Source organism: Notolabrus celidotus, chromosome 1 (assembly GCF_009762535.1).
Source record: "Notolabrus celidotus isolate fNotCel1 chromosome 1, fNotCel1.pri, whole genome shotgun sequence".
NCBI lineage: Eukaryota > Metazoa > Chordata > Actinopteri > Labriformes > Labridae > Notolabrus > Notolabrus celidotus.
The window spans coordinates 12,470,891-12,486,045 of NC_048272.1; the positions used below are offsets into that span (position 1 = coordinate 12,470,891).

A 15,155-nucleotide genomic window follows, 5' to 3' on the forward strand; every position below is an offset into this window, starting at 1 on the left:
TTAATAAACACAAAGGTCGGTTTTACTCCCCACGTCTGCAGATTTGAAGATCTAGTGGATGATTTTTATTTATCATGGATAAGTGCTAGCGCAAGTTAGCATAGCTACATAGCTACATGTCCTAGCTGTAGCTGTGTACCAAGACACACGTCGACATACTGACAAATAAAACAACAAGAAACACAGAATCTGTGACCAATCCTTCAGAAAGGTCCCGCTGCCTTTCTGGAAGAGGTCGGTTTTACTCCCCACGTCTGCAGATTTGAAGATCTAGTGGATGATTTTTATTTATCATGGATAAGTGCTAGCGCTAGTTAGCATAGCCACATAGCTACATGTTCGTAGCTGTGTACCAAGACACACGTCTACATACTGATAAATAAAACAACAATAAACACTAAATCTATGACCAATCGTTCAGAAAGGTCCTGCTACAGGCGCATCTCCGTCAGGATCAGATTCAGAGGGTTGAAGTAACGTGTATATTCAGCCAACATGTAAACATTAGATCAACGTGCTGAAGAGCCGAGGCACATCCACTTCCGGAGGGGGCGTGGTCAGAGAGAAAACAGAGTGTTCTGATGAGGAAGGCAAGGCAAGGCAGCTTTATTTGTATAGCGCATTTCATACACGAGGGCAACTCAATGTGCTTTACATTAAAACATTAAAAGCATTGGAGACATTCAGACAAGCATAAAAGAACATAATTAAAATGACAAATATGATAAAACAGAAAAGAAAAGGAAAATTAGAAATATATTAAAAATTACATTAAAATTTTAATTTAAAGTGGGTTAAAATAATCTAAGATAGGAAGGCAGAGGTAAATAAAAAAGTCTTAATCTTTGATTTAAAAGAGGTGAGAGTTTGAGCAGACCTACAGCTTTCAGGGAGTGTGTTCCAGATATGTGGTGCATAATGACTAAACGCTGCTTCACCATGTTTCGTTCTGACTCTAGGAACTGAAAGCAGACCAGTACCTGATGACCTCAGAGGTCGAGGTGGTTCATAAAGTAGTAGCAGATCAGCAATGTATTTTGGGCCTAAACCATTCAGTGCTTTATAAACCATCAGCAGGATTTTAAAGTCTATTCTCTGACAGACAGGAAGCCAGTGTAGAGATCTAAGAACTGGAGTAATGTGGTCTACTTTTTTGGTCCTTGTTAGGACTCGAGCAGCAGCATTCTGTATGAGCTGCAGTCGTCTGATGGACTTTTTAGGGAGTCCTGTAAAGACCCCGTTACAGTAGTCTAGTCTGCTAAAGATAAATGCATGGACGAGTTTTTCTGCATCCTGCTGAGACATAAGTCCTTTAATCCTTGATATATTCTTAAGGTGATAGTAGGCTGACTTTGTAATTGTCTTAATGTGGCTGCTGAAATTAAGGTCTGAGTCTATGACTACACCAAGGTATCTGGCTTGGTTTGAACATTTCATCATTGCAGATTGGAGCTGAGCAGTAACCTTTAACCTTTCTTCCTTGGCTCCAAAAACAATCATTTCAGTTTTTTCTTTGTTTAACTGAAGAAAGTTCTGGCTCATCCAGTCATTGATTTGTTCAATGCATTTACTCAGTGTTTGTATGGGACTATAATCCCCTGGTGATATGGTGATGTAAATGTGTGTGTCATCTGCATAGCTATGGTATTTTATTTGGTTGTTTCTTATTATCTGACCTAAGGGGAGCATGTAGATGTTGAATAGTAGAGGCCCCAGAATGGATCCTTGAGGTACTCCACATACGATTTTCATCCGCTCAGATGTGTATTTACCTATAGACACAAAATAGTCCCGGTCATTTAAATAGGACTTAAGCCAATTTAGTACTGCACCAGAGATTCCCACCCAGTTTTCAAGTCTGTCCAGTAGTATCTTGTGGTCAACTGTGTCAAAAGCAGCACTGAGATCAAGTGATACCAAAACTGAGATTTTGCCGTTGTCTGTGTTTAAATGAATATCATTGAGGACCTTGACTAGAGCGGTCTCTGTGAAGCAGATCCGAGGTCATGCAGTCTGAAACCTTTTTGAAAAATGGTGATGGTAGAATGTCAAGGCAGCAGGATGAGGATTTCAAATGCTGTATTATATCTTGTAGGTTTTTGTAATTTATTGGATTAAATTGTGTCATAGTGATTGAGTTGTTTTTTGGTGGACACACAGATAACACATTCCCAGTACCTCGTACAGTAGTGCTGACTGCTTGTCTGATTTTCTGAATTTTGGCGGTGAAGAAGAATGCAAATTCATTGCAGGCCTTGGTAGATAAGTGTTCAGAGGCCACTGGCACAGGGGGGTTTGTTAGCCTGTCGACTGTAGCAAACAGGGCGCGTGCATTATCTTTGTTTTTGGAGATAATGTCTGAGAAGAAGGTCTGCCTTGACTTTTTCAGTTCTAGATTAAACATGTGAAGTCTTTCTTTATAAATGTCATAATGAACCTGAAGCTTTGTTTTACGCCACCTGCGCTCAGCTTTTCGACATTCCTTTTTTTCATGTTTGACCTGCATGGTATTCCTCCAAGGCGATTTTTTCTTATTGGAGACCACTTTTAATTTAGTTGGTGCAATGGAATCAATAATGTTTGTAATTTTTAAAGTGAAATCTTCTACAAGTTCATTTGCAGAGAACCTAGAGAGGGGGGTTATGGAAGAGAAAGCCTGAATAAATATATCACTGGTACTTTCAGTAATGTAACGTTTTGAGATAACCTCAGTTTGAACATTAGTGTTCACAGATAAATCACTTTCAAAGAAAACACAGCAGTGATCAGAGAGGAATGAAGAAGAGGACTTTTCAGGCAGGCCAAAATCTGATTTCAAAGTGTTTTTTTGAGCATAAACTTTAAAGACATGTTTTGGGGACCTCTTAGACCAATATATATTGATGAAAAAAGCGTGATATGTCCCCTTTAATAACGGCGTTGACTCTATCAAGTACTAGGCCTCCGCCGTCCCTCACACCCAACAGCACTGCCATACCTGTTCACACCCTAGTAACTTCACTCATTCATTATTGTAATTCCCTCCTCTTTGGTCTCCCTCTCAAATCCATCCATAAACTGGTCCAGAACTCTGCTGCTCGTATCATCACCTGAACTCCGTCCATCAATCACATCACTCCTGTCCTTCAGTAGCTTCACTGGTTACTGGTCAAGACTTGCATTGATTTCAAGATCCTGCTCCTCACCTTTCAGGCCCTCCATAACCTCGCTCCATCATACCTCTCTGAACTTCTCCACATCAACACACCCAGCCGCACTCTCAGGTCTTCGTCTTCCATTCACCTCACTACACCACCCGTACGCTTAACCACCATGGGGTCCAGAGCCTTCAGCCGGTCTGCCCCCCGCCTCTGGAACTCCCTCCCACAAGACATCCGTAACATCAACTCTCTTTCCATTTTTAAATCACATCTCAAGACACATCTTTTTAAACTGTCATATTCACTCTGATTACACCTCTTTACTGCACTGTATCTGATTCTGTTCATTTTATTTGTATTTTAATTGCACTGTATCATGCCTTGTTGATTTTATCAGCTTAATTTTGATATTGTTTTTTAAACTCTGCCCTGTACGGTGACCTGGAGTGCTAAGAAAGGCGCCTTTTAAATAAAATGCATTATTATTATTATTATTATTATTATTATTATTATTATTATTATTATTATTATTATTATTATTACTAAACCAATTAGATTTAGCCTCTACTTCTATTGACTAACCATCCTGATACTACCAAAAAAAATTAATCTGTTCTCCTCATTGTCACTTTGTGTCATTGTTTCACTTTGCTTGTTGCAACCCTCAGCCACCCAAGTCACCTCCATCCATCTCATCAGTGCCCAGCTCCAGGCCCGCAGCTCATCCTGCATCCTTCATGCCCACCACTACCACTAGTGCCAAGACTCCATAGGATAGTATCCTATCCTGCTCTTGGCCTCTCTATCCCTGCAAGTACATGAAGGCAACACGATGGACCCATAACTGAAATGTACTTTAAAGCTCCTGTGTGTAGATTTTAGCTGTTTATGAAGCATAGTAAAATTAATATTGATGCCAGTTTAGGACCAACAGAAGCAAACAACTCCATTAACATAAATACTGACTGTTTCTATATAGTTGGTTTTAATGTTGGAAAGTATTGGCGGGGGTAGGTGTCAGTCGAAGAGATTAACTGCACATTGCCGAAACAGCCTTTTTTGTATTTTCCACAGCAAAGACATTACACATGTATGGGATCACTGGCAAATAAATAATAGGCATGGCTTTGTCAACAAGGGGTGCCAAATCAGCACAAAATTAAAGTTCCCTATTGGAGCTTTAAACCAAAACATACTCTATTGTGGAGAAAAATAGAGCTGAATTAGTTTGAAGTAAGAAGTAATAATTGATCAGGGGAGCTCCTTTGTTTTACCTGTTTTTGGTTGAAATTGGTCCATTTCCTATATAATACAGCAACCTTTTCTATAGCAATACATCTTATTTCATAAAACATATTTAACAGAGTGTTTCAAACGTGAACAAGCAAGATAACTTATAGACAAATAATGAACATGAAGAATCTTCCTCTGGTATGTATTGAAGATAATTATGGATGATGTACAGTTTTATTATAGAGCCTAAAGCTGTAAAAAAGAAAAAAAAAAAGAACAGGGAGGGCCTCTCATATGTTGTTTGTTCATGCCACTGTAACTGTGTTTATGTTTGGAGTAACGGAACAGTAACAGGGAGACAGATCTGTAACCTGCTACCAATGCTGGTGGATCTTTAACTTCTACATATTTTCAATTCTTGACATTATGTTTAATAGTTGTGACCTTTACAACATATTATCTTGTACTGAGTGTCCTGTTTGTTGTAAGTGTCTGTCAGGAGACATTATCGTTTTGAATTTTCTCCCCTCAGATTGTCTTGTCAAAGTGACAGCAGTATGCAGTAGTGTACCAATGCCAGAGAGGGTGGGATGACAGCAAGGTGAAAGACTAAAAACTGAGAGACAGTGATATAAAAAAAAAAAACATAGGAAAGAGAAAAAGAGCTAAAGGAGCCTAAATGTGAAAGAGGGATAAACAAACCTAATGACCTAAGGCCGGACTCTTTAAACTCTGGAGGAGGGTGACTGCAGGACACTAGAACTGCCCACCTACATAGTCTGATAGTTAACACAGCGAACAGAGGGAGGGAGCAGGGGGCTGGTAAATTATGGTGAGAATTGTGGCATAAGTGCATGCAAGTACACACTTACTGAGTACAATAGGGTGTGCAAGTGCAGCTCCAGTTGATGCATTTTAGAGTGACATTCATAGGCTTGTAAATCCAGTAACCTGGCAAGACTTCACAGACAGCAAAGAGAGAGAGAGAGAGAGAGAGAGAGAGAGAGAGAGAGAGAGATGGGCAGAGAGACATTAGAGGCAGAAACACAGGTCAGAGAATTAAAGTGAAGGAAAGGGGGTGGTTGTGATACCTCTTGAAGGATTAAGTTGGACAGTAATCCCTTCACCTGGCCGGGGGTTCAGCTACCAACTGTTTGATTCAGATTCATGTCTGGGAAAGTGACCTGTAAAGTCTGGTCAAAAATCGCAGAAAAAGACAGTTATTAGAGACGACAGTGGAAAGGATGTTCATTTATACAGGAAAAAAGATGAGGAATGAGGACTTTACGAAGCTGATAGTTGGATTGCATTCATGGCAGACGCTGTAGAATGAATGGAATTGCTCAGAGGTTCCCACAGATGGAAGAGGAATCAAGTTTTTTTTGCAAGATTTTCCAAAATAGTCATGTGATAGCTGGATTAGACACATTTCTGAGCTGTTTTTGTGAAATCTAAGATGTAAAAATAGAGCTTTTCGTTACCCCCTTTAACACCAAACTGGTGCGCAATTCATGTTAACACTTGACTACAAAAAAAGCAAACTTGTGTAATTATGTTTAATTCTCTCAGGAAATAAAGGTCTGAAGGTTTTGTTTCCATTTCCCTTCATGACTTTTTTTTTACTGGCACTGTACTCTGGCTTCTCTGAGAGCCTGTCAGGGCTCATTTAGCCAGGGTGTGTCCCTTCACTGCACACTGCACTTTTTACACACACATTGGAGCTGTATTAGTGGAATTATTTCTCGCACTCTGAAAAACCCCCAGCTCATTTAATTTTCAGACTACTTTGTCTCAGTTTAGTGACCAAGATAATGAAGCGACCACAACTAAAAATATCTTACCAACAGCTCAACAAAAGCCTCTTTTGCAAAGACTAGTCCCAATACAAAGCCTCTTACCACTCTGTTATTGTCAGGTGTTATTTAAACTGACGTGTTTTTATTTTATTTTATTAACAAGCAGGCTGAAAATTGTCAAACCCTCAGAGAAAAGAATGCAAATTGCTCACAGACGCCCTGCCCTCACGCTGGAAACAGGTCAGCTGTCTGCCGGCCACTCAGCTGGTAGCGGGGATTAAATAACAGCTGGTTTCATTTGCAGATTTTTCTTTTGACTTTGACTACTGCAGTGAGCGCTGCTGTGACTCAGCAGAGGTTTGCTGTGAAAGGAAAGCCTTTGTGGCAGATACTTGGAGCAGAAAGTGCATGTTGGTCATAATTTGTTATTTGTGCTTGTGTGTGTTTAAGGGGATAATTAAGTTGTGTTAATATACTGTCTCTACAGACCACAGAGTTTACTAATGGAAATGAGTATATCTTACGAGTGAAGCACATAGTTCTTGCTGCAAATCCCTTTCCTGAAAATTTCAAAGCAAGGAAGTATGAAGTCCAAGTACACTGCAAAAGCTCAAATCTTACCCAATGTATTTGTTTCATTACTCATCAAAATATCTCACACTAAAAAGCCACTTTGGCCTGACAAGTTCAGATATAACGCTCATATCAAAAATCATAAGGAAGGACTGTAATGATTGAACACTACAAAAACACAAAAAGCAAGCATTTTTGCCTTACTTCTTGTAAAAAAAAAAAAAATCTTAATAGACTCAATATAAGCCCCACTAACCTGGCAAGCCCAGATAAATGTCTGATTTCAAGATATTACAAAACAAAAATAAGACTTGGATTGCTTTTAATCAGAGACTAAATCTGCCAATGGGGTAGGATAATGTATCTGTCAAATTTCTGAAATTAAGACATTGGTCTGGACATGTTCACTGATTAAGGCTTATATAACGTCTATTGAGACATTTTTTACCAGATATAAGTCACTAAAGTAATGATTGAGTTGTTTGAACAAGATGGTTTGACTGTAGAAACTTTGGGGGGAATTTTTGCTTGCTGCATTGGAAGCCATTATACTCATTACAAGCATTAAGTCTGTATTTTTGGCTTGTAATATTTTGAAATAAAATGTATACGTTGCCTTCTCAGGTGATGTGCTTTGTTACCTTTCTTACGTTTCTCATTACAACTATTTGACACATTTTGCATCAAGTTGTTTTCATATTTTTTTTCATCTTACTCTAATTAAGTTCCCTGACAGTAACTTATGTTCAATAGCGTTTTTCTTGTTTTATTATACTTCTTGCACCAGAACACAAAGACAAGAGTTCTTGTATGTTCTTGTAAACCTACTTGATTCTGATCAGACGAGTTCTCAGGCCTCTGTTTAAATGTGAGCATTCTTTTTTATGACAACAATGCAGTTCTCCCCCTCACATTTTCACACTAATTCCTCTACTTTTCACTCCTTAACTTTTGGACGGAGGCTTGTTTCTTCAGTTTTTAAGAATAGCTACTTTATATGTATTTATTCATTTAATTTTGCATCACTGGCTGCCAACTTCCCAAACCTCAAGACTGATTTCAGTAACAAGAGACATGAACAATAAGGCCCAGAAAAGAGGATCCCTTGGGGGTATCCATCAGCGCATATCAGGCACAACTTACTTATGTATAACAGAATGGACATGATGGACAGATGTGTCTAGACTAAAGAGACAAGAGAGGGAAACTCAAAGGCAAAAAAAAGTGTCTGAGCTCTGTGTCTATGATTGATGGTGGAGAACCTGTAACAACATGGAGGAAATGAACCGGCCAACATTGCAGATGACACTGTAGCAGACTCAGAGCAGCAAGACATTCCCCTTTCAACTGATATGCACATTAGAGAAGAGTTACTTTTAATCAATTGTAGTTATTTCTTTTCAACCATTTTAATTTTTGGTTTTAAAGTATCCTTAAAGTGGCATTTAGCTCAGCTAGCTTTGCACAGAAACAGCCTTAAGAAATATACTCCAGAGGACTATACTTTATACTTGATACTGTGTGTACATGTCACAGCCTGTACTTTATATATCAGTTACTTCAAGCTGGATCAGTATGTCTACTTCTACTTTTACTCAAAATCTTTTTATAGACATGTTCTTTAAGCAATGTGCACAATTTTGCCGCCTCAGGGAAGACTGCACACTTCTCAAAAATGATCCAAGACTCACTCAACACCAGCTGAGGTCTGGCAACTAGTGAGAAAGAAAATACCCTAATTACAGTGGGAGGAGTTTACAATAAAGAACTAAGAGAGAGTAAAGATGATTGGGCCAGAGGCAGGTGAAAGAGAAATGAAGAGGAACATCAAAAGTGAGAGGGTGGGAAGAAGGGAAAAAATCTAGGTGACAGGGAGGAGGCAAAAGTGGAGAAGAGGAGGTGAAGAGAAATTCCTTCACTGATGTGGATTTTCCTTCCTGACAAGTCCTCCAAACATGAAATCTTGCGAGTGACTGAGGGAGGTCCTGCGATGTATTGTAGATGTGGGTGCCCTCTTAAAGGTTTGGGACACCTGGCATCCGAACATAGTGAAAAAAAACAACAGAATTTTCCATTCACCCTAAGTCTCTATTCTCTTTCTCACTCCTGCCTTGCAGAGTGTCTCATCATGAGAGGAGAGGGAAGGTGTGCCAAAAGGAAATAACTCCAGCAGTCAGAGATCCAAACCTGTGCAGGGCTGCGGCAGAGAGAACCCCTCCTTTTAAAAGAAAAAAAGAAAAATGTGAAATCAAAGTGGAGAAGATGGTCTTGAGTATATTTAAAACGTAACACTATTCTAAAGATGCTTTCAACCCGTTAGCCTCTATTCTTTGAATGGTTTAATGAGTGTTTTTCATTTTTGCCGTTGACATTTTGCCTTCCTTTCCGTACTTCTGTCATATATTCAACAGTCACTGTTTGCAATATGTTTGACATGTGATGAGATAAAAATAAGCCTAATGGCAGCAGACAGTTTGATTATGTTGTCTTCAAACAACGTGAAAAGACTAGAACCTCCAATGATTTTACCTAAAAATGTCCATTTAGCCAAACTGTTTCCCTGATAGAAATGTTCTTTAAATAAGGGGACTGACTTTATGAGAACAATATAGCCTACACATCATCCTGCTGCTATTATTAGCCTGAGAACGAATTTTGTATTACTGCGCAGCTGAAAGTAGTCCACACTGGGTTAATTTCAAAACTTTTATAAAGTAGCATTTGGGAAAAAATAAAGAGGCAAGCTGTTAAGGAAGTAATTCTGTCCTTCAAAAAAGATAATATTTTTAATTTGTGGTGGGCTTAAGGCTGTAAGCCAATGAGGGGGGTCAGAAAGTGTTAAACAATGGATCAATGGATGCATTTCAGGGATATATGGAATGTTGAAAATATACACTACCAGTCAAAAGTTTGGACACACTTTCTCATTCAATGGGTTTCATTTATTTTAATTATTAGCGACATTGTAGTTTAATACTGAAGACATCAAAACTATGAAATAATATGGTTTTGCCATAATATGGATTATGTACAACAGTAGTCAAAAAGGCTATCCATTGTGTACTAACCCTACCTCTGAACAACACAACTGGTGGTCTCAAACACATTAAGAAGGCAAGTCATTCTACAAATGAACTCTTGACAAGGCTCAAGTTAATTAGAAACCATTCCAGGAGACCACTTCATGAAGCAGACTGAGAGAATACCAAGAGAGTGCAAAGCTGTCATGAAGGAAAAATGGGGCTACTTTACAGAATCTATAATATAAAACATATTCTGGTTTGTTTCACACTTTTTTGTTAATTAAATAATTGTATATATGTTATTTCATAGTTTTGATGCCTTCAGTATTAATCTACAGTGTTTCAAATAATTAAAATAAATACAAACCCTTGAATGAGAAGGTGTTTCCAAACTTTTGACTGGTAGTGTAGAATAGGTGTATCATTCAAGACGACGTAGACCACCTTTAAGAATAAAAACTTAGCTTTTTCTTCTTCTATTTCGACTATTTTAAGAAGACAGACTATCAATAAATCCTCTGCGCTAATATTAGCAGCCTCAGGAGCCACCAACCACACCACCGGCTGCTAACAGAGACTGCTCTTTACCTCATCACTCTCACTCTCTCTCTTCACCTGTAGGTGGCGTACTCTTCCTGGTGGTAGCTTAGTGGCTGAGGCTCAGGAGACCTGCGGCTCTGACCCACTGTCTGCTGTCTATGAGGCCTTTGTATCAGTGAGGTAAAGATAGCATCTCTCAGTAGACATCACCTCCACGCACACAGAGAGCCAGTGTTCACGTCCAGCCGCCCATGAATGAGAGCCGAGCGGCCGGCTCAAACCCCAGCTCCACTCCGGTCTCGTCTGTTTCTGTTTATCTATCCAACCCCCTCCCCTCCCTCCTCTCTGTATGGTTTAATGCCTCTGTCCTAATTACACCAGACACTGACCCTAAATCAGTTTCTCGTCATTACTCAACTCCTCTCTGTGATTTACTGCTTACATAAACCCATTGTTGTTGCAACAAATTAACAAAAAAAGAGGCTCTGTGAGTGATTTCACAGGTTAGGAATACCTCTACATAATTACATCAAGTTTTTGGAGCAGGCATGAGTATCCATCTGTTTCCATGGTAACACTCTCCCCAGATATTTGTAGAGGCATCTATAGTGAGTGAGCTGAAGGTCAGGTGTGTATTAACCTGTCATCGCAAGGAGGACGGCAGCTGATGAGGCTGCAGAAGGAGGGAAGTGACGACTGACAAGCTAATTCTGTGTGACAGAGTGAGATGTGCTTCTCAAACTGTCAGGCCTCTGTAGGAATGCCAAGAGAAACACATCAAGCAGAGCAGGTAAAGTTTAATTAGCTGAAAATGTAAGCTGTCATGTTTAAACAACATTTTATGAGAAAGGTGAACGCTGCCTATAGAGTGTTCTGATTGTAAAAAGACTCAACAACGCCACCAGAGTTACTTATAAAAGGAGTAGGACCACAGATGTTATGTTAGAGATAATGTATAGCAGAGGGGACATGTCTTACTCTGAAGACGCTCCTCCCTTATACAATTGTCCTTCTTAATAAACAGCCCATCAAAAAAACATATGAATAGAAATTATTTTATTGATCCAAAAAGGATATATCTTTCACTGGAAAAAGTGCATTAAATTCACAGGTTAGGCTGCATCCACAGTAACAGATAGCTCTGTAGCCTTCCTAAAATGAGATATGCTAGCTGTTATTAAAAGTGTTGGACAAGCTACCATAAGTTAGAGGCAATGTTAGCTTTGCATCAGAGTAATGTCTCACCCTGTCTTAGTTCTATTTAGCATAGCCACGACTAACTATACATTATCTCGCTTATTACCAGTATAACATCTAAATATACAAAGAAGCTGACTCTAAGTATTGATCTAAAGATGAATTTTGTTAAATAAAAAGGTATTTATTTAATCAGCAAAATAATAAGTCTCTCAGTTTTAACGATTGCTATCTTGGCAACGGTATTCTTATCAGCCAAATTGTTGATAAAATTAACATTAAACTAAACCTTTTATCATAGTAAAGTCTCAACATTATCCTGATTTACTTTACTATAAATCACATTCAACTTATTTTAATTCACAATAGCCCTTCTCCCTTCGCATTCTTAACATATGCAGAAATTAACAGCAGCACCTGTCTGAGGTTATTTTCCCTGTAACTTTTTGTCGCCCTCAACCAGTCTTGTAACACCTAAAAATCACTTTTGCTATTCAGAAATAATAACTGTTGTTCATGTTGACCAATCAAATTTAACTATTTACACAACCAGTTGATAAGTTAAAAATAATGCAGTAATAACAAAGTAACTGAATTACTAACTGGGTGCCTGCAATATACAACTAATTAGTTACTTACCAAAGTAACTTAAGCATAACTTTTTTTTTTGCTTTAAAACTCTTATTAATGTACACATTTAGCATTGCTGTTGTAGTGAAAAAGGAAATAACTCTCAAATTTAATTTAACATTGTATCCATTATCACCTTGCAATCACTGTCCGGCCCTCTCTGGCTTACATATTGTGGATGATATAAAATCAAGTCATTTGCTGTTTGGATGGAGTGGCTCCTCCCTGGTCTGCCAAGCCGCACCTGGGTCACCAGTGTTTGCAGCGCCAGGCTTAGCGGAAGTGTGTTGTTTGGTTAGGTGCTTCATGATATTAGAATTGCTAGTCCTGGCGGTTGACAATGTTTTCCTCCCTGCGCATAGATTACAACTCACCACTATATCATTGTCTTCTCAGGGAGGAGAAAATAATGCTGGTATTTCCACAACAGAAAGATTACGCTGGATTGATCATCAGCCATTGTGTGTATTTACTGGGCGAGGTTGTGATTTTGGTAAGATACAAGATACAGATAACTAGATGAACATATTTTAAACAGCAATAATGTTTCCTTTCAAACATTCTAGAAAAAAAAAAAGTAGAACGTAATAATAATTTTGTAGGGTTCAAACTTTTGATTAATAGCTCTCTTTTCTACATTGTATTTAGCTAACTTGTCCTAAACGACCCTCCTCCTCCTCCTCCTCCTCCTGGACTGGTTCTCCTGTAAACTGTAATAATCATATTGCTCCGTCAGTGCAGAGGAGAACAAACCGTGTTCTGTCATTCCTCAGGTAATTCCTGAGACCCTGCCCAGCTGCACTTTCCCCCTCCATCTTCCTCCAACATCAACTCAAATTACCACATTCCTCCCTCCCTAACCTGCTCTTTAGAGTCTGAGGGTGAAAGAAAGGATGCCTCAGGAGACGTCTTTTAGAGAGGTGCACATACCTGCATCTCTCTAAAAGAGAACCAGCCCTTAGTGTGTTAGAGGAGGTTCAATACAGTTCAAAGCTGCAGCAAACTTTAAAGATGAATGCTGATAGTTGGTTAAGGGGGTCACAACACTTTGCTGTAGCTTCTGTAGCCCAACACCTAGTTTCTGTTTGAGGTTGTTTTATGTCATTTTATTTGATTTTTTCTTACATTTCTGTAGTTTTGTTGTTAAGTTGTCTATGGCTTTTACTAGTAATGAAAAATACAGGCTACATTTAACCTGCATTATCTCTCTCTGGCCACCTGACCACTACTCTGCTTCTACCTATCAAGGGACGGGAGGATGATAAGAAGAAATGACCTCGTTATCATGGTTAGCTACATTAGCCAATACATTGCTACAGACAGACAAGCTCTGAGGTGTATCTACATAGTAATAAGGTCCATCTCACTCTCACCAAGCTCTTCTGATACAGTTGTTAATTACTTGTGTACCGTATGAGACCTCATTAAAGTTGGAACTTAGTTTGTTGTATTATTTTGCAACGGTAGTTTTTATGTGGATGTATTAAAGTTACCAGATGCCAGCCACATCTTTTTGGATTCCTCATCTGTAGGCAGGTGATACAAACTCTTATTATTATTAACATATTACATAGTAACATTTCGAATAAGAGTTATGTACAAATAGGGGTATAGTTCATTTGATTGACTCGCGGTCATGCTGTAGCTGTTTGTGAGGCAGTAAGGCTCCAACTCCATCTCTTTTGCTATGTTCACACTGCAGACAAAAGTGGCCCAAATTTGATTTTTTGGGGGTCAAGTGACCAGGTCAGATTTTTTCAGATTTAGACCACTTCCATATGTGGTCCTGAATCAGATACAAATCAGATTTTTTTCAATGTGACCTCAGTGTGAACGGCCAAGGCAGATTTGATGCACATTTGATACTTTCACATCACTTTATAGCAACACATGTCACAATTCTGCGTGGCGGTAGCCTTGCAAAAATGGAGGATAGCAACAATGGAGCAAGTCAATTGAGTGTCCTGCCAAAGGAGTCTTGGGGAGAGCCGCTAACAGATGTAATTGAAAGTTGCCCTCGACATCCGGAAGTTTTGAATAAATTCTGTCTCTGTGAAACTATTAACGTTGCAGACCCACCACTCCTGACTCCGTGTCCACATCCACATAGACCTTTCAATTGTATTTGCGGCCACAGCTCCGCAAAAAAGCCAAAACAAGCAATTTGGCTCTCTTTTTCTTTATACTTGACCTCCACCGCACCTGGTCATTCTCTGGCTCCCACTGGATAAAATCTTTGTAACAAAGGCAAAAATGCTGACTTCCTCCATGTTCACATTTGTGAAACAGCTGCATGTGACGTAATTGTTACTGTTCTTTTGCGCATGCGGGGCAGTTCGGAGCCGCAAACAGTTCACACTGGAATCGGATACAGATCACATTATAGATGGTAATGTGAACAGGCAAACAAAAAATCAGATCTGAGCAAAAAATCGGAATCAAGCATTAAGCCTTGCAGTGTGAACATAGCCTTTGACTGTTTCTAGATTAGACAGAAGTTAGTTGGATAGAGCATTTCTAATATGGGGTCAGCCATCATTGGGCTTCATAACACCTCTCCAGAACCCAGTGGGTAACTTCATTGAGACTCAGTCTATGTTTTACAGAGTCTATAGCTGTGACCCTAATGTTTGCAAACTGTATTGATGTCTAATGAGTCTGTTAAAGCCAGCATGTTTTATTTTTACCAAGGGATGAATATGATTAAATATGTAAAATGGTAAAATGGTAGCTTTTAATACAGGTTTTAAAAGGCATATTAGCCAGACTATTTTGGAAGAGAAAGCTTACTACGAAAATTTTCTAGCTATGTAAGCACAACAGTATCCAAGTGAAGCAGCATTTATTTTTTATATAAATATATTTATTTATATATTTATTTATTTTGTGGTCAGCAATTGTATAGCACATGCAAAGAAATGTGGTGAAAGTCTGTACTTTTTTTCAAATAAACTGCAGTGAACAGTATCATACAACGTTTCAATGAGTTATACCATCATCTTTATAATGCTGTATCCGGTTAC

General features: G+C 38.9%; 1 long non-coding RNA gene across 2 annotated transcripts; it reads left to right on the forward strand.

Annotated features, from left to right (window-relative positions):
* The first annotated feature begins 10,860 nt into the window (after positions 1 to 10,860).
* Positions 10,861 to 13,902, forward strand: LOC117817897. Of its 2 annotated transcripts, none has more exons than XR_004632259.1 (3): positions 10,861 to 11,095; positions 12,529 to 12,625; positions 12,781 to 13,902. It is a non-coding gene; the product is annotated as an uncharacterized LOC117817897 (long non-coding RNA). The 2 variants fall into 2 exon arrangements; XR_004632257.1 differs by having other exon boundaries at positions 12,906 to 13,902.
* The last annotated feature ends 1,253 nt before the right edge of the window (positions 13,903 to 15,155 follow it).